The sequence below is a fragment of the Desmodus rotundus genome, chromosome 3 (assembly GCF_022682495.2).
Source record: "Desmodus rotundus isolate HL8 chromosome 3, HLdesRot8A.1, whole genome shotgun sequence".
Classification (NCBI taxonomy): Eukaryota; Metazoa; Chordata; class Mammalia; order Chiroptera; family Phyllostomidae; genus Desmodus; species Desmodus rotundus.
This window is the reverse complement of record NC_071389.1, coordinates 4,218,220-4,239,332: the sequence shown is the minus strand read 5'-3', so window position 1 is coordinate 4,239,332 and position 21,113 is coordinate 4,218,220. Positions and strand designations below refer to the sequence as shown.

General features: G+C 38.9%; 1 protein-coding gene across 6 annotated transcripts in view; it reads right to left on the bottom strand.

Annotated features, from left to right (window-relative positions):
- The window catches only part of RERE (arginine-glutamic acid dipeptide repeats), a 392,196-nt gene that overhangs the window by 306,505 nt on the left and 64,578 nt on the right, over positions 1–21,113 (bottom strand). For 3 of the 6 annotated variants that reach the window (XM_053920116.2, XM_053920119.2, XM_053920118.2), the window contains exons 2-3: positions 8,103–8,175; positions 5,182–5,277 (exon numbers count right to left, since the gene is read on the bottom strand). The exons of 1 other annotated variant lie outside the window; for it this stretch is intronic. The gene's annotated coding sequence lies outside the window, so the exon portion shown is untranslated. Of the gene's footprint in view, positions 1–3,482; positions 3,503–5,181; positions 5,278–8,102; positions 8,176–21,113 lie in introns of those variants that run through there. 2 more of the 6 variants (XM_045190485.3, XM_053920117.2) reach the window with 2 other exon arrangements.

Sequence of the window (21,113 nt, the reverse complement as noted above, 5' to 3'; positions counted from 1 at the left end):
GTAACCTTTCTAAGCCAAACCAGAACACTTCTTTCCAAAGCTCACATTCTACCAAATTGGGACACTGTAGTGGGGAAAGACTTCAGAACACAGGGATTATTTTTCCAAAGCAAAACTTAAATGCCAGAAGCGTGAACTGGCAGAGTTGCGCTGCCCTCTAGAGTCACCTTCTGTTATTCTTCTTAGCCTGAAATAATTAAATTCTAATCATAAGATCCTTCTAATTAAACGAAGTTTCAGTATTCTAATATTGTAAACTGACCTTTTTTAAATGGATTGGTAGTTGCTACTAAAATTTACAATATTTCAAATACCCACCATTATTAAAGGTTAGCTGTATTTCCCAAAGAACAGGAAAGCACCCAAAACAATTTTGTAATTTGCAGTTTTCAAAAAAGTTTTAAATGACTCAAATTGCATACATCTCTAAAACAAAGATGAATTATAGCATATAATAATTAACCCAAGTGGCCAAGAGTTCTCTCCAGCAAAATCTCAAGTTCATACATTTGATAAAACATACAGATATTGGGCCCACATAGCCACTGCATCCCTGGGCTACTTCTCAGCCTGTATCTGTCCCTTCAGATCCTAGCCAGGCAGCCACAGCCCAAAAGGGATCTTAAGGAGTTCATGAAAAGCCATGGCAACCAAGACCTGTGTAAGCTGCAAAGCACAAACACCAATATCCTATTTTCCTAAGCATGCAATAAACAACCTGACAAGGACTCAAGTAAATTAAAACCATCCCTCTAACCTAATAACTCTATGGGCACCTATACCACACCATAACTTGAGATTTTCTAGTATTCTTTATTTTTAAGAACTTATTAAAAGACACATTTTACAATGCACCACAGTTAGTACAGCCTGCCTCAGCAGTTACTGTAAGTGAACAGGGTTTTTTTCCTCTTGTTAGAGTCACTTGGAGACCACAAGTAACAAAGCCTAGTCAAACCTTGTTTAGAGGTGGGGATGGGGGGAAATCTGTCTCTTCAACATCACGAAAGCTCATATCTCCAAAAAGAAATCAAAACTAAGATGCAACGTTCCACAGCAAAATATCTATTATTACTTTTGAAAGCAATCTAATGAAAGTGATGCTGGGGCAACAATTCATAAATAAAAATAGCAACATCTTTTGGGACATAAAAATTAAAATAAAATTTGTAGAGGGGCTGGGAAACTAGGGCCCATGGATTAAATGCAAGCAGCTTGTTTTTGTAAAGAAAGTTTTATTGAAACACTGCCATTTCCGTTCATTTACATATTGCCTATGATTGACTGTTTTCTTCTACAAGGGCAGAGCAGAGCCAGTATAACAACAGACCACATGGCCTGCAAGAGCTAAAATACTTACTATCTGGTCCTTTACAGAAAAAGTCTGCCAATTCTTCTCTAAAACAAATATTCCCCAGCCTTCTCCAGACAGAGATGTGGAGAGAGAAAAGGGGATACAACTGCTAAAATTAAGAAAATAAAATTATGGAAACGCATGGGAAGGAAAAAGTAACAGACACAGCTGATTCATCCCATATAATGGTTCACATTAGGCTTTCTAAAACACTAAAGAGCTCTGAAGTTTTCCTCTAGGTACTTTAACATATTTCTATAAGAATAAATGGAGAAAATAAAAATTTCTACATATATTTTACTCACAGCCATGCTACATTAAGAGTTTACTTGTGGGGTGGGTTGTTATTTGTATGAAAGAGAATATTTCAAGCAAGCTTCAAGATCCCAAAATGAATCTGAGGCATACTAAGGACTTAAGTCAGTGAACCGTCAAAATAAAGATATTTCCAGAACCTTCAATATAAAATATAATGAATGCCTTGAAGGTAACTATATGTAAATACAAAAAAACAGTAGGAAGCCCTAACCCTTGGAGAGTCATCCCGGTACCAAAAGAATTCAGGTTCAATCCCCAGTCAGGGAACATACCTAGGTTGCTATGTTCAATCCCCAGTTGGGGTGCATACAGGAGGCAATCGATGGATGTTTCTCTCTCACATTGATGTCTCTCTTTCCACCCCCCACTTCCTCAATCTCTAAAATCAATAAACATATCCTCAGGTAAGGATTAAAAAAAAAAAAAAAAACCCAGCATGAAGATGATCTGGTCAAGAGACTGAGGTTCTAGTTCTGACTCTTTATAAAATCTTAGAAGTCACTTCCCCTCTTTGGATTTCAGTGGTCTCATCTATAAAATGAGGGAAGTAGACTAAATCAATGGTTCTCAACCATTAGCATTATCAGAATCACCTAGAGCAGGGGTTTCCGACTTCCAGCCATGGACAGGTACCAGTCCAGGCCTGTTAGGAACTGGGCCACACAGCAAGAAGTGAGCTTGAATATAATGCACTTGAATCATCCCAAAACCATTGAAAAACTGTGTTCCACAAAACTGGTCCCTAGTGCCAAAAAGGCTAGGGAACACTAACCTAGAGGGATGTCTTTAAACAAGAATTGCCGGGCACCAGAGCTCCCGTTCCAGGTCTGACTCATAAAGAACTGTAAAATCAACACTCTCATCTTCATAGCAAAAAAAAATAAGCTTATGAAATTGAAATCAATGACTTTTCTTAGATGCACCAAGAGATCTGAGGTCACAAGGCAAACTACCACCCCAAAATCTGGAGAGACAGGAAAACACTGAGAATCACAGCAAAGATCAGCTTACCTGAGGCAAAGCTATAGAAGCCAGTATCTGGTAGGAACAATTAACTGGTAACTTCGACAAATTCCCGAGGACTACTAAGGACTAGCTTGAGAGTTTTAAAAACTCCCGGAGGTCCAGATTCAAGGAGACCTGCATGTAGGTTTTATCTTCATAAGCCCCATCAGATTTACACATGAGAATCAGAGAAAAATCCCCTAGTGTTTTTGGCAGAAGGGAGGGGAGAGTGACTCACGTTGAAACAGCTCCTAAAATCCAAGGATTATGAGTTTGACATCTTGACATTCTGACAATTTCAGAGAAGCACATAAATAAGCAGGCAACAGTTTTTAAAATTTGTCTTGTACACAAGGTCTGTACAGAAAGTATCCAGCCATGTACTATGAAAAATAGAGACATTTATTGAGGAAGACACAAGGAACATTGTTCATAGGACAATGACGTCTCAGTCCCCTTCAAAGTAGGCACCCTAGGACCGCCATCAGCTGCCTCATCGTATTTTCCTGAATCTCATTGATGGTCTGAAATCTTTTCCCTTTCAAAGGTGGTTTTAGTTTTGGGAAAAGCCAGATGTCACAGGGCACCAAATCTGAGCTGTAATAGGGCTCAGTCACCTGGTTGATTTGATGTTTCACCAAAACACTCTGCAGCGGACATGATACATGAGCAGGCGCATTGTCTTGATAAAGCTGCCCATCACCAGTTGCCCATAGCTGCGGCCATTTTCATGGCACTGCATCTCGACCAACGAAGAACACTGAGGTAGCACACCTTATTAATTGTTTGGCCTGGAGGGACTTACTTGTGATGGACAACACCTTCCCAAACAAGAAAAAACAGTCAACATGGTCTTGGTCTTGATCTTGCTGCAACTCTGCCGCTCCTTCTTTGGACGTGGAGAACGGGGCAACTTTCATTGGGATAACTGGGCCTTCGTTTCTAGATCACAGCAATACACCCACAATTCATCTTCGGTCATGACCTTCTTAAGGACATGTAGTTCACCGATAATGGTTTAAATCACATCATTAGCCTCTGCAGCACAATGTTCTTTCTGTTCTGGTAGCAAAAGCTGAGGAACAAATTTTACTATGACATATTTCTTGGCAAGATCCTGGGTCAAATTTTTGGACACAGTAGATTTTGGAATCCCCAGATCAGCCTCTAGTTCTCACACTGTCAGTCGCTATCTTTGCTGATTGCAGTTCTACACATTCAACATTCTCAGATGTTCTGCTTGTTGCAGGCCTTCCAGAATGTGGATCACTTTCAACAGATCCTCAACTATCTTTGAATCATTTGTGCCACACTTTTATTTGTACTGAACTCATTGTATCATCCCTGAAAGCCTTCTGAATCATCTGAAGAGTTTCCGTGGAGGAATATTCAAGCTTAATGCAAAATTTGATGCAGATTCATCACAATATTTGCTTAGTCATTTTGAATGTGATGGCCACAGTTACACATGCTCACTCAGCAGCGTCTACTGCCTCCCCTGACTAGTACAGTGAAGTCATCACTGTTCATGCATGCACATTCCAATCTACCCTCCTTGGCTGCCATGTTACAGCGATGTCGCACAAACCATTCACATTACATTAATAATCGCTGGACTTTTTCCAGACAGGCCTCGATTAAATACCCACACAGTCAGTGGGAAGCTGCCAGAAATAGACCCACTTTTACCCAGTTTCTTATTTAAGCTTTCTGGAGATATTCCATGCAAATATAGCACATATCTATAAATACCTTTTTTCCTTATACAATTAATAGTATGCTTCAGATACCATGCAACTCTTTTGTCTCATTCATTTATCTTAGAGATTATTCCTGGTCAGGGCACATAAAATGCCTCATTCTTTTTAACTGCTACATAGAATCCCATCATTGGGTATACCATATTCACTTAACTATTCTAACTGTTTGCAGCCTTTTGCTATAGTTTTTAAAATGCTGTAATAATAATCCTTAAAGACAAATAAAGGAGCAGATAAAGGATAAATATATGACTATATAGTATAATAAATATGATAAATGTATATCATATAGCAAGTATAATAAAATGTAACTTTACAATCTAAGTGGCAGGTATGGGGTGGTTAAGACATAATTTTTTCAATTCTTCTATATTTCATCAGCACCAAATTTATACTTGTTCTTAAAGTATCATATTTTTCTTTCAACTTTTCAATGAGTAAGCAATGTGAAATATTTTATCAACATTCAAAAACAATCCCAAACTTTAATAATCTGTAAATGGCTCCTGCCTTTGGTTTGTAACCCAAACAAGAGAAGAGACCATTATCAGAGGAATCACACTTCAACTTCTGTCATTTTATTCAAAGTAGTAATCAAGCCAAGTAAAAGTGCCCCAAGGGCCTTATTTCCCCTAGGTCTCTCAAAATTCTTTTACATAAAAAATAAGTCTTTAGCAAAAACAAAGAGTTCTCTATAGGTGTCTGTTACATCCAAGAGAAACAAGGGAAAAAGAAAACAAAAACCTTCAGAGGGTCACAGTTTGACATCTTCCTTCTTAGTTTCCTTCCTGTATAATTCCCAGAAGTCCTAACCAATAAAGAATGGTTTAACTCTTCTTTCTGAAAAAAAAAACCAATGATTATTCTTCCAATATTTCTTTACAGAATATATTCACCATTCATCTAAAGATTGAGAAGCAGAACTTTCAAGAGAATTTATGGGTCAGAATGCCATTCCAGCCAAGGCACATCAACCAGAATCAAAGATCAAATTCTAAAAAATGGTTTTGGCCTGTTTTTGTTTTATGACTTAAAGGTCCTTGCTGAAAGCATAACAGCATTACAATGGACTTATCTTAGAACATTGCTGCACTGATATTTGAGCTATATATTCACAGAGGGGCAGGAGTTTGCCAGATAGAGAAAAGGAAAAAAAGAAGGAGTGTTCACTTCAGAGAACTCACAGAATTTTAAGGCTACATTATTCATTCCTCCAAGGAATCAAGTTAATCACACTTTAATTTCCTGCATCTCAAAAAATTTGAGTCCTTTAAAGAACAGTCATACAGCCCAGGCTGGTGTGGCTCAGTGGACTGAGTGCCAGCCTGTGAACCAGAGGATAGCTGGTTCAATTCCCAGTCAGGGCATATGCCTAGGTTGACGGTCAGGTCCCTTGCATGAGGGGTGTGCTAGAGGCAACTACACATTGATGTTTCTCTCCCTGTCTTTCTCCTTCCCTTCCCCTCTCTCTCTAAAAAAAAAAAAGAAGAAGAAGGAAGAAGAAGGAAGAAGGAAGAAGAAGAAGAGTCATACAATTGTAAGGAATATCCATTTTTCAGTTGTTGAACTTTTCAAAAAGATTTACAAGCTGAAGAGAAGTGTGAATTGTAAACAGCTCTGAGCTTTATCAATGTCCAGGAATCAAGAAAGTTATTCATAATCCTAAGTAAACCCAATGGAGTGGTTCTGGCTGTAGTGCCCCCATTTCCCTTCTAGACACTCCAATTCACAGCAAAGTTCACATTCAATGACAGCCCAAGGAAAATGTTGGGACCAGATATAAGTTTTAAATAGTTTTAGATTGTTGTTCACTGGAAATAATAAAAAGTAATAAACCTAGAAATGAAGGTGAAGCACACTATGGAACAGTGATGTGAAATACACATGTATCCCAAAGGTGTGTCCAGTGTAATATGTACACCTTTTATCACATGACCCCAACTCTGGGGCCAGCCATGACCCCACTGTGGACTGCACTGTCAAACACTCTCATTCCTCTGCCGCTAATGCTATTTGTTCTCTCTGTACAGAAGGTCCTCTCCCTTTCCCCTCCAAGATTCAACTCAGCCTTCACCTTCTCTGGGACTCCTCAAAAGACTCCCTAGGGCACTTTATTCAGACCCTTACCTGACACTTAAATTAAAAGTCTCTGAGCCTCTCCCCACTCTGCAAGCCCTCAGGGTGAAACAAGCAGCCCTAGTCATCTTTCTAGACCTGTCATCAATCACAATGGCCAGCATTCCAACAATACAAACCAAGGGTTTGTGTGCCAGACACTGCTCAGTTCTTTATATACATTAACTCATTTCACCCCAAGATGATATATTATGAACAATGTAATCACTCCAACCTTGTGAAAAGTATATTATTCCCATTCCACAGACAGATGAGAGAGGAAGGTCTATCCCTCTCCGCAAATATATTCTTCCTATGGGATCACATCAGAACACTCTATCAGCCTAAGTCCAATCAGGAAAGAAAAAACACACAGTAACTTGAACAACAAAAAAAAATGTTTTAAATAAAGAATTATTAAAGCAGGATGGAGTTACCTCAAAAAATTAAAAATGGAACTGCTTTATGACCTACCAATTCCACTTCTGGGAATTTATCCCAAAAAACCTGAAAACACTAATTCAAAATAATATATGCACCCCTATGTTCACTGAAGCATTATTTACAATAGTCAAAATATGGAAGCAGTCCAAGTGCCCATCAGTAGAGGAGTGGATAAAGAAGCTGTGGTACAATATATTATACAATGGAATACTATTTGTCCATAAAAAAGAAAGAAAGAAAATGTTACCCTTTGTGACAGCATAAATTGACCTGGAGAGCATTATGCTAAGTCAAATAAGCCAGTCAGAGAAAGACAAGTACCATATGATTTCACTCATATGTGGAATCTAATGAACAAAATGAACTAACAAGCAAAATAGAGACAGATTCATAAATAAAGAGCAAGCTTATGGTGGGGGGGTGTTGCTAGGAGGTGGAGGGATTGAGTACAAAAGAAAACAAGAGAGAAAGAACTCATGAACATGGCCAACAATGTGGTGACTGCCAAGGGAGGAGGCAGAGAAGGGAAAAGGGAACACAGATGGTGATGGACGGAGACCTGACTTAGAGTGGTGAGCACACAATACAGTGACATGTTGTAGATCTGTGCACCTGAAATCTGTATAATTTTGTTAACCAGTGTCCCACCAGTAAATTCAATATTAAAAAAAAAGAATTATTGACTATAGCAGGTGACTGACATAATAAGGAACTGGCTAGTAAGAAGTAAAAAGAACTCTAAAGAATAAAGGAATACGCCCTGGCTGGTGTGGCTCAGTGGATTGAGCCCCAGCTTGCGAACCAAAGGGTTGCTGGTTTGATTCCCAGTCTAGGGCACATGCCTGGGTTGCAGGCCAGGTTCCCAGTAAGGGGCACATGAGGGGCAACCACACATTGATGTTTCTCTCCCTCTCTTTCTTCCTCCCTTCCTCTCTGTCTAAAAATGAATAAATAAAATCTGTTTTAAAAAAAAAGAATAAAGGAATAGCTAATGAATAATAGCAAATATAGTATTATATAACATAATATATCACCACTACAACCCCTAGAGCTGAGACACAGTACCCAAGGAAGAGTTCCTCCAACCCTAGAGCTGAGAACCATACCTTATCCGAGAGGGCGCATATCTGGCACAACTTCTGGAAATCCACCCTGTAGAATTTGCCACAAATCTGTCTTCTAGAATGACAAAGAAAGATGTTTGTGGGGAAATGTCTCATTGTAGGTACTCTGCTACAAAACTGCCCAAAGCAGAGGGTGAGGGGATGGAGGAAGTAGCTGCTTGGTTGCTGAGAGCTGCAGGAGCCTGAACAGGGAGAAGCCCCACTTGCGTGCTGCATGCAGGGACCTGCCAGGCAAGCACAGGAAAACCAGGGAGTAAAACTCTTTGCTCCTTCAATCTCTCTTTTAACATCTGCTAGCCAGCCAAACAAAAGTATTTAAAGGGTCCACATTCACTTTCACAGAGCAGGCAGTGAAGGGCATACTTATAAGTGAGAAGCAACAACTAGCATTAAGCACCAACATCATCATCATCACCACCATTCTAGCTCAAGCCAGAAACCTAGGTGCATCCTTGATTCTTCTTTCAATCCTTAAGTCCTGAATAGTTCCATCTTCTAAATATTTCTTGAACCCATCCATTTATCTCCATCCCCACTGTGAATGCCCCAGTCCTGGTTCACAACATCTCTTACAAGTACTGGCGTCACAGCCCTAGGCCTCCTACCAATAGATTGCCTTTGCCCTCTTTTTTCCTTCAACTGAAACCTCTGTGATCGTTGTAAATGGCAAATCCAATCCTGTCAATCCACTGCCCAAAACCTCTCAGGTATTTCAAGTGTCCACAGGATAAGATCCAAAATAAGTAATGCCTTTCAAAGTTTCTTGTATCTTCCCTCCTCAAAAATCTATGCTCCAAACATTGGAAACTTGATGCTGTTTGCTATGTGTGAAGATCCTGTTTTGCTTGCTTGCTTTTTGCAATTTTGTTCTGTTTTGTTTTGTCTCTGGGCTACTGCACATGGGTTTTATCTCCCCAGAATTATTTTCCTTTCCCCCTATGTTGCTATACCCACTTTTCAGTTAGTTAACTCTTTCATCATTCTTCAGATCTCAACTTAAATTATCTCCTGCTCCAAGTCAGGTAGCCCCTGCTATATACATCTAATACAACCGTCTCCTTCCATACTTGGAATGCATACCACACATTATTGTAATTGTTAACTCTCTCATCTTCTACACTTTTACCTCTATGAAGGCAAAGGAAAGTTCCTCATCAGAGAATCCCAAAGAAATGTCTAGAACAAAGTAGACACTCAATAAATCAGTTAATGAATGTTCAAAAAAAAGAGGAAATGACTTTGTGAACTAATAGCTTAAAAGAAAAAGATTTTGGTTTTGACATTATACCTGACATGTTGATCAGTACACTGAGGTAATATTACCCATACTTCATGCCAAGGATAAGGAGAAAATGCCTTTGTTCCATGCTTAACAACTAAGATAAAGTAAAATATAAAATCTGTTCCTCAGGACGGAAAAAGTAAACCGAATTCAACCAGCTGATAATATAAATTTATGTGATTATATTGTGTAAGATAAAGAAAAAGACTGTCATCAAAAGATTCCGTTTCTTTACACCCAATAATGAAACATTACAATATGACATCCTGTAGTATTACCATGCTACCACAGTAGAAAATCAATACGTCATACTCGTTTTCAGTAACTTGTTTACCCAACCACAGTCCTAGAATAATCATGCAATGTAAACAACCTTCTCAAGCACTCTGAAGCCATCTGAAATCAAAACTAGACCTCTGGCACCTAACTCCAAAAGGGACTCTCCTTCTTGCTGACTCTCCAGGAATTTGCTCAGAGCTCTAAAGAGCAAAAGCTGTAGAGCTGAACTGGTATGTATGTTAAATTATTCTGCCACTATGAAAGGATAGTTAGGATTGCTAGTCCAGTACTGCTGCCACTCAACCATGCTGTTTTATTTCACTGTTTCTATAGATGACAGTCTGGCCACTCTGACTAGAACATTATGTCTTGTTCTCTTCTATCTTCCCCAATATTCATTCAGCACAGTACTAATCTAACAGCAAAAGCATAATAAACACAGGCTGACTGCTGGGCTCAACTGGCGAATTGTAACATCCTCTTTAAGAACATTCCACAATATAATTAGTAAGGCCACTCTGATAAAAAACCTTCACACACAGCCAGGACACACATGTTCACACACTCCACACATATCTTTAATAGTAGTCCAAAATAAAAAAATTTGTCAAGTACCAAATATGTTCATGTGGTTATTTTTCTTTTAACTTTTTATCCCAACTGATGTATATTTCATTTTCTATAAACTTTCATCATATATACATCTGTAGTCTAATCAAGGAAAGTCAATCAATCAAATGAAACTCCAAAAAGGCCTAAAAGCGATATGCTCCACCAAGAATGATCTCTCCACGTATCTCCATGACTCATTTCTTTGCTCAAAAGTCACCTTCCTCTCTTTGCATCACTTTACCTCATCACTCTTTTAAATCTACTATTACCATTCCCACAGCCAAATCCTAGCATTCTCTCCCTTTCCCCCTTTCCTGTTTTATTTTCTCCATTGCACTTAGCAATGTCAACACGTTTGTACTTCTTCGTTTATTGCCTATTTTCTCCCACTGGAATGTTTCTCCATGAATAAAGGGATGTCTGGGTTTATCTTATTCAATGCAGCTTCCTCAGCTCTTAGAACTGGGACTATGTAGAACACAGTAGGTACTCAATAGGTATTGGGTAAGTAAATGAAGAGTCCCAGAAGTTGATCTTAATACCAAGGCTGTGAAATGAAAAGCTCTCCAAGTGGGAGTGGTATATATTTGAGAGGTGATTCTCTTTCATTTAACTTAAACCCAAAGGACTTTATGAAATTAAATCACTGCTCAAGTTGCACCCAAAGATCACTGACACTGCCCCTGAGTAACAAACTGCTCAAGTACATTTTAATAAAAAGCAAAGAATTCTGTCCTGCTTCAGCACTGGAGAAAAACCCTGCTGTGGAAAATGTAGATCACTGAAGTTCCATACATGGCTAGTTAGGGATTTTACATCATACCTCTCTTAACATTAGAGGTCCAGACTAACTACAGTTTTACATTTGTAACAGAATTTTCCCCAATATAATTCCTCTGAAACTACAACTCTTTACTAATGCTACAGTAAGTCATAGTAGTTGCATTGTTATGTACTCTTACTACCTAAAAATCCTGTACATAACAATATAACTGACAGGTAATTCTAAATCAAGTAACTCTGATGGAAAAAATTATACTACCAGGTGTGCCATTTGGCCTTTAAATAGGGAATAGGGAATACAGAACTGATCAAATAGCTCACAATATTTACTTGGTCAAGAAGAGACACAGATTTTAATGGGGCAATAAAATAAGAAAAACATAGAAGTAGAGCTATCAGTTAACAAATATTCAGTAAGCCAAATGCATGGTTCTATATTGAGTTTTATGGTAAGAGACAAAAGAACTAACACATATGGTCCCTACAGTAAAAGTCTTTCAAAATCTAGTCGTGACAAAATAAACAGGAATTGCAGCATCATGGAAAAAAAACACCCACAGTCTAAAATAGAAAACTTCCAAAAATCACATAGACCCATGAAAACAGACACCACATACTACAGAACAACCTAATTTTTCTTTGACAACAATGGGGCTGTTGAGGGCAGTTTTTCCTACCCGCAGTCAAGTAGGTCAGTGTATAGAGAATGAGATGTATGCTGCTGGTGCTGACCACTTCATCCCAGGCTATTTGAATTACTTCTGTGGTTATATTTTCCCATCTACTGATACTTGACATGTCCAGCTATTACTAAGCACTTTCATTTCTATCTCCCAAATGTCTTCCAACCTGTCTCCTTCTACACTACACTCCCCTTGGCCTGCCTGGTTCAGCCCTCCTGATCACCTGGCTAATCCACTGTAAGGAGAAGTCTGATGAGATTGCTCCTCTGCTTAAAAACTTCTACTAGATTCCCCCATCCACTGAATAAAGTCTAAACTCTTTAGGACTCAAATTTTAAGGATTAAACTTCTGGTCTCAGCCTTTACTTCTCCATATTCCAACCACCATGTCTTGGCTTATACTCTTTTCTACCACCTACCAGCACTTTCCCTTTCTTTTCTGTTTTTCAACACATCCCTCTTAACTTTTCAAAGACCCAGATTAAATGTCATCTATGTGAAGATTCCTCTGATCCTCACAATTGGGTGCTTCCTGGGTCTTATCAAAGGCATTTTGTTTGTACCTCCATTAAAGTAGATTCTATCGATGTTCATGTTAAATTGAAGCCTGATCAGTTTTTATCTGCCTGCCTCCCTTCCTGCTCCTTTCTAGGAAAAGAATCCCTTCTTTGGGGGCCCTAAGGACATGCAGTGTGTGTAGATCCAGGGCTGCACAATCAATGTGCTAAATCATCCTAGCCGACACAACAGGCTCAAGAATAGGCCAATGTCCCAAGTACAGCCCAATGGAACCCTCCCCAGAACTTCGCTAGAACCATTAGGAAAAAAAAGATTTTTTTTTTTTTGCCAGATCCCCTAGCCACAGGGATGAGGTCTAGAGCTGCACACAGCCTTTTTTGCTACAACATGAGAAAAGCCTGATGAAAATAAAGCTAACACAAAGTAAAACAAAAGAAGATGGAGGAAAAGAGAGGCTCTCACTGCTTCTATAAACTTCTGGATCTACCCAAGTTCACCCACAAAGCTTCCAGATTGCACAAACTCAAATTCATTTTTTTGGTTGAATTGGATTTCTGCCTCTTGTCAACTAACAAAGTACTAATAAAAGTTATGATGATGGTCTGCTTTACATTATAATTAATAGTGCTCAGGGCAGAAGGGGAAAAAAAGCATGCCTGGCAGGTAAGAGAAATAGCAAAAAACTCAATGTGTCTCCAGACTGAGCAAAGATGAAAGGGTGGCACTGGGGGGCAAAAGGGCTGGACAGCATTGCAAGAATTTTGGCTTTTGATGAGTGACATGTCAGTCTCAAACAAAGCAAGCATAGTATCTCACGTAGGTGGGTTTTTTTTTTTTTTTAATCTTCACCCAAGGGTATGTTTTATTGATTTTTTTAGAGAGTGAAGAAGAGAGAAAGGAAGAGGGGAGGGAGGGGTAAGGACAGAGAGAGGAAGAGAGAGAAAGAGGGAGAGAGGGAAGGAGGGAGGGAGGGAGGGAGGGAGAGAGATATGATGAAGAAATATCAATTGGCTAGCTTCTATATGTGCCCCAACTGGGGATCAAACCTGCAACCTAGGTATGTGACCTAACTGGGAATCGAACCCATAACCTTTTGGCGTACTGACAATGCTCGAACCAAGACACCTGGCCATGGTGAGGCAGTGATCCTCAGCCAGGTAGCTCAGTTGGTTGGAGCAGCATCCTATATACCAAAAGATTGCAGGTTTGATCCCTGGTCAGGGCACATGGAAGAATCAACCAATGAATGCATAAATAAGTGGAACAACAAATCAATGTTTCTTTCTCTCTAAAAATCATTAAACATATCCTTAGGTGAGATTTTTAAAAAATCACTGCTTCAGCATTATGAAAACAATATATATTTCCTTAGGGAAGGGGGACTCTTAGGAGCACTGGGCCTGTGAAGAGACTGCTCCAGAAACAAGATGATGGTGCTTAGACTAGGGTTTGCTTGTTTTCTGGTTACCAATTACAACTTTGGAAAGAGAAATAAATAAACACATGGCATTCATGTTTGATTTGCTGAGTAGCTACTATATGTAAGACACTTCTCTTTAATTACCACCTCCTTGCCAGATCTAGCTATACAGCCCCAGAAATCTTTCCTAAACTCAAGGCCCATAGAGCAACAGCCAAATGGAATTCTCTAACCAGATATTCCATACACACTTTACTCCCCAAACCTACTCCTCCTTTATTCCCTAATCTGATTGCTTCATTTATAATATACCCAATCCTATTTGTATATTTATATAATGAGAAGGAAGGTATATTTACCAATCAATTTCAATATCACTATATAACTTACTACATACTAAATATCTCATTTAAACCTCAAGATAATTCTGTGAAACAAACATCATTATTTACCCCCTCCATTTTATAGGCAATGCAACTGAACTCAGAAAAATAAAGTAACTTGCCAAAGGTAGTACTGCTGGGAAGTGGGGAAGCTGAGGTTCAAACCTGGTCACATCAGTCAGAAACCAGGGTATTATTTTAGACTCTTAGACTCTCAGCCCCATTCCTCACGGGTCATGAACAACCAGCCTCCATTCCTCTCTATTTATTCTCACACCATCACTAACTTAGTTCAGAGCTTCCTTATATCTAACCTCAGTTATCACAATAGTCTCATAGGTAATATTGCTATCTCTTGTACTGTCCTTCCATCCTTTCTCCATATTACCAGCAATTAGTCTTTAATTCCAAACACAAACTTTGTGTTCCAATCCAAGCATAAGATTGAGAACCCTATGGATTAGGAAAATAAGGCTAAAAATTCACAAGCTGAAGGCTACAGCTTTCTGTAACAGTATGCATGCATTAATTCTAGTACCAGCAACTCACCAAGCAAATTTCAATAGCATTCCAACTTCAAGACAATATTGCTAAGTAGAAAAAAATAAACATCCCCATTCAGCTTTCATCTTCCCAATCCCAAAGGGTGGGAAGGCTGGGACGTTAAACATTTCAAGAACTTCATCCCACTTTCCTAACTTATTCCTTTCTTTCTTATACTATCAAAACTACCATTCCTAAAAGGCCCAAACAGGTACTGATTTCATTAAAGTATCTCATGATGCAGTATCAAGGCATACATATCTTAAAAGAGATGTGTCTCTATTCTGATACATTACATACTCAAAAGACAGTAATGGTGATAATAACAACATTGGCTGACAGTTACCAATATCCAGTCAGCTGTGTGCCAGGTACTGTTTTACTTGTTTATAAGTATTTTACTCCTTTAATCATCACAACCTCATGAAGTAAGTATATTATTATTATCATCATCATCATCACCGTTTTGGGATAAGGCATTTGAGATTTGGAGGAGTTAAGGGGCATGCCACACATGTTCAAGGACACACAGTAAGTAAATGGTGTCAAGATTAAAATCCCAGACCCATTGTTCCCAACCACCTCATTATTTACAACTTGACTGTAGCAGCTGACTCTAACAGAGATATGTAGAGAAGATCACTGTAAGTTTATTCATTTTAAAAATGTTTGAGACTTTACTATGTGCTGAGAACTATTCCTGGTGCTAGAAATTCAACCATAGATAATACTTTTGTGGATATTACAGTCAGTGGAGGGGGTCAACTATAAGTAAATAAGCAAACAACATAATTCGGATGATAAATAATTTAAATAAACAAAACAGGACACGATGGTGTAGTGTGATGGGCTACTGTAGAATGTGGCCAGGGAAACCTCCCTGAAGAGTAATACTGAAGGGAGATTTAAACTGTACAGTGGAACAAGTAAAGCAAACACCTGAAGGAAGAAAACTCAGGCTGGGGTCAAATAAATGCAATAGATGTAAGGTGAGAGTCAGCTTGTCAGATCCCCAAACAACAGAACAGAAATGAGGCCACTGTGGCTGAAGCTAATGGAGCAAGGTAAAGAGTGGTCAGAGGTTACACCAGAGGTTTGGAAGAGACAGACTCCACTGGCCTATGAGGGGGGAACCAAAGAAAATGGAATTCATTTATAAAAAAGTGTGTATTTATTCTTACATGTTTAAACCTCAGTCACCTTCAAAGTACTTCTCCATTTCATGCAATACATTTACTAAGACACTTTTCCACTGTTCAAAACAGTGTTTGAACTCATCAATTTTGATGGCTTTTAATGCTTCTGCAATTTTTGGTTTCACCTCTTCCACATTGTCAAAACATTTCCCTTTAAGGACTTTGCTCATCCCAGGGAGCAAAAAAAAAAAAATCACTCATGCAAGACTGGGTGAATAGGAAGAATAGGGCATGGGGGTCATGCCATTTTTGGTCAAAAACTGCTGACCACTCAGCATGGTGTGGGCAGGTGTGCTTGTAAATCACCCATCATGAAACGGGCAAATGCACTGAAAGAATCTTCAAAAAAATTCACTGAAACCTAACAGCCTCTCACAACAACACACGCTGGTAAAATGATACAGATGGTTCCTAGACAACTCACCTAGTGGAGGAAGCCTGAACTACAAGGGGCCCATTCTCCAGGAGATAATTCTGGTTATTTTTGCCCCCTCTCCCCTTGTATGGTCATGGGAAGAAATCTGTTTTTTTATTCCTAATGGGATGAGAAACTCCTAAAGGGTTTTAAGTAGGAAAATGATGTGATGTGTTGCTGAAAAAAATCATTCCTACTCTGTTAAAAATGGATTTTAGAGGAACAAAAGTGGAAGGCTAGGGAGGAATTAGGAGGCTATTACTCCTAGAACCATGCCTGGCACAGTCAGTAGTCAATAAAAATTTGCTAAATGAATGAATGCTGCAACAGTCTAAGCGAGAGAAGATGAGGGCAAAGGCTAGTGCAGTACACATGTGTACATGCAGTGCTGCCTCTATGTGATATGTGATGAGCATCAGAAACCTTATAGTCTTTTAAGAACCAATAGGCATTCTTTTACTGAGCAGGGTCCAGGCTCTTTCAGTGGCTTTGCTTGTTCAGGTCCTGGTTAAGGGCCTGGACTCTGGAATCAAATTGCCTAAACTCAGACCTTAGTTCCATCCTCTACCAGCAAGATTTCCCTTCTCTGTGCATCATCATCATCAGTTGTCCTACTATGACTCCCCACTGCTCTTCCATTTCAGCCTTTTCAACATTCTGCCACTGCAGTCTTTTCCTTCTTCTACTGAATGCTACTAATATCCAAAAACACTCTAATAATTGTGAACAATCAATTCACTTAAGATTAGTTTACGACATCCCCTTACACAACTATTAACTTCTGCAAAACTCTTAACTAAAGCAACTCATTCTTACACACACTACCAGTTTATTTAGCCTTAATATTTGATCTCCTATAACTTTCCTGTGGTAGTTTATTAATAAAATTAGTCTATCAATGCCTAAGATGTTGTGGCAAGGAAGGCACAATGTTGAATTTACTTCAGAATAACAATGACTACCAAATTACATCGTTTTTTTTCCCAAGTTCCCATGCTAACCAACTCTAGTACCTTTGAGAGCTAGTAAATATTCCAATAAAACTCTAAAACATTATATTGTTTTCTGCCTTCAATATAGCTACTCTCAAAATAGGATTCCCTCCTCACAAATGCCAGGGGTTTAAAAAAATTCTTTTTTATCAAGCTTCATAAGAAGGGGTTGCAGTGGTCATATACAAATAGTTATAATGTCGTAGCAGGCTCTGCCTCTGATTGTATAATTCCACGCTCTCTTTTTTGCCATAAAACTTTTTATTTATAGCCACCAAATACAATCATACTCTTGCCATTGAATAGCTCTTATTAAATATCATAGATTTTTAATAATATCAATAGTGCCTTCAAAAATAGAGTTGGGCCTCGACTGGTGTGGCTCAGTTGATTGGGCGTTGTCCCACAAAGCGAAAGGTTTGCCAATCTGATTCCTGGTCAGGGCACGTGCCTAGGTTGCGGGTACAGTCTCTGGACAGGGCACATACAAGATGCAACCGATCGATGCTTCTCGATCACATTGATGTTTCTCTCCCTCTCTTTCTCCTTCCCTTCCCCTCTCTCTAAAAATAAATATATGAAAACTATAAAAACAGAGTTGGAACAAACATATCTCTTACCTATTGCTAAAATCACGTAATTTCTTTACATCAAATGCCTTAATTTGTTACAAATAATGTTTAGGCACAGAATCTTAGGATACTGTTTTCCTCTCCAGTGACAGCTAAAGCTATGTAGGTACCAAATAGATAGTAAACATGGCAAATATTCCTTTGAATAAACTGCCAAGAAAAAGAGTAGTGAAATGCTTCAAGCTGACCACACAATGATGGATACAGAACCCTCAGGGCTTCGAGCCAAAGCTCACCCTAGCACACAGATTGGTGTAACTGCCCAACCAGGATCCATCAAAGTCAGTTACCCCAGGAAATTTCCCAGGAGGACTGGATTCTGTGGACATCTTCCATAACTGTCAAAAGCTGCATATAACAGACAGAAAGAAAAAATACTAAGAAAATGTCATGTCACACCGATTACCAACAAGGTTTTCCAACTGTTAGAATATTTTTCTTCAGGAAAATAAGTCAATAATTTAATCAGTATTTTTCAAAAATGAATTTAAATGTTTCAGATTAATATATGCATATATATTTCTATTCCCAAGCACATACACTATATTAAAATCTTTTGGTCCTGGACGAAAAACTGTATGTAAAAGATCTTTACATTAAGATAGTAAAAGAAATGAGAAGGCCAGCAATTAAGGAAAAACTAAACATTTAAAAACTAAACATTTCTAACATGGATTATATGTTAGAAAACATATAATCAGCCTATCTCTTTTAGGTAGTTCTTCCTACACACGTTTTATATAGTGTCTGCCATGGTTTGTAATCCTCCACCCTTTCAGAATTAATGGTTACATTAAACAGGAAGAGTATCAGAGGTTTTCACTGTCAAAGAAGAAACTCAGTAAATGTTTTAGAATTATGAACAATGGAGATTTTAAGGTCTCATTTGATTTTACAGTCTTTTTAAATACCACTTTTATTGTACTTTTAAATGAAAAAAGTCAAATGTTAAGTCATTAACATACCCTTTTTAATTAGAAGAAATCATTTTTAAGTACAAAGTTGCTTTTGCTAAAAATGTGTTTTCTCACTTATCTGTAATATTGGGGAAGTGTCTGCTATTTTAAGGTTTCTGGCAAAGGCAAACTTTAAATCTTATTTAACTGGAGATTGATAAAATGAGTGCTATCACTGTGTAAAAATCAGTTTTCATATTCTGAATTTCATCCTCTTGGTGTGATTTAAGGTATCTATATTTCTTTTTTAATTATATTTTATTAAACAGTTGTCCTGATTTTTCCGCCCTTCCACTCATCACTCCCCACTCCCTCGGGCAATGCCCCTCAACATTGTTCATGTCCATAGGCTACTCCATTTCCTATACTGTACTTTATATCCCCATGGCTATTCTGTAACTGCCTATTTGTACTTCTTAATCCTTTTACCTCTTCACCCATTCCCACAAACCCCCTCTCCCATCTGGCAACCATCAAAACTCTCTCCATATCCATGAATCTGTCTCTGTTTTTATTTGTTTAGTTTGTTTTTTAGATTCAATTGTGGATAGATTTGTATTTTTTTTGCCATTTTATTGTTCATAGTTTTGATCTTCTGTTGTTAAATAAGTCCCTTTAACATTTCAATGTTAATGATAATGAACTCCTGTAGATTTTTTTGTCTGGGAAGCTCTTTATCTGCCCTTTGATTCAAAATGATAGCTTTGCTAGGTAGAACAATCTTGGCTATAGTTTCCAGCTTTTCATGACTTTGAATATTTCTTGCCAATCCCTTCTAGTCTGCAAAGTTTCTTTTGACAAATCAGCTGACAGTCTTATGAGAACTCCCCTGTAGGTAACTAACTTCTTTCTTCTTACTGTTTTTAAGATTCTCTCAGTGGCTACTTATACTAACCTCTTTTTTTTTTTTAATATTTTATTTATTTATTTTTTTAGACAGAGGGGAAGGGAGGGAGAAAGAGATGGAGAGAAACATCAATGTGTGGTTGCCTCTCTTGCCCTCAACCAGGGACCTGGCCCGCAACCTAGGCATGTGCCCTGACTGGGAATCGAACCAGTGACCCTTTGGTTCAGAGGCCAGAACTCAATCCACTAAGCCACACCAGCAAGGACACTATTCTCTTTTTTGTATTATTATTCTTTTTTCTTCTTGTTATTGTGACTGGTTGTTTTTTGCTTCTTTATGTGCCAAATCATTGATTTGATTCTTGGTTTTATCCACTCTACTGTTGTTTCCCTATAAATTGTTATTTCAATTAGTGTATCCTTTTGTTTCTGACTGGATCTTTTCTATGCTAAGGTGTTCACTAATTTCCTTGAGCATCCTTATAAACAGTGTTTTGAACTCTGCATCCGATAGACTGCTTATCTCCAATTTGTTTAGCTTTTTTTCTGGAGTTTTCATCTGTTCTTTCATTTGGGCCTTGTTTCTTTGTCTCCTCATTTTGGCAGCCTCCCTGTTTGTTTCTATGTGTTAGGTAGAGCTCTTTGATTCTGTGTCTTGGTACTGTGACCTAATGTAGTAGGTGTCCTCCTATAGGGTCCAGTGGCACAGTCTCCCCTATCACACAAGCTGGGTACTCAAATACAGCCTTCATGTGGGCTGAGTACACCCGCCTTTGTAGTTGAGCCTTGCTATTGGCAGATCAATGGGAGGGATTTACCCAGGCCAGTCAGCTGCAAGAATTGGCTGTGACCACTTACCACCAACCTCTGTCCTCCAAAGGAGGATCAGCTGTTGCGGAGGCAACGTGGTGGTGCTCTGACATTGTAGCTGTCCACTGGGTGCACTGGCCCTGGGGTTTCCTGAATGGTGCAGGCCAAGGTCAACCCCCACTTATGTTTTGCCCAGGACCACTCTGCCTGAGTTATAAAGCAATCTGAGACAGCTGGTATTGATGCTAGGGTTGGAGATTCCCAGGTGAAGCCAAGCTGTGAATCTAGGCTGGCTGCTGCTAATGCCAGGCCTACAGGCTCACTGAGGCCAGCTGTTGCTTGTGTGATAGAATTTAGGAAGTTGTGAAGCATGAGCCAAGACTAGCCATTCGCATGAGCCAAGACTAGCCATTCATATGGAAAAGCAGCTTGGGTGGGCCCCTAAATTGTGGGACAGAGTCTCTAGGGATCTCCAAGGCAGGTCAAACAGTGTTAGCCAGGCTGATGGAGTCTCAGATATGGCACCAGCTTGCCGGCTCCATGGGGGGAGGGTTTAGAAAAGAGATAATGGCCTCTGCTCACCTTGATGCCAGACACTTTAGTTTCTCCCTGTATACCACTGGTGCCTTTCAAGCTGCCACC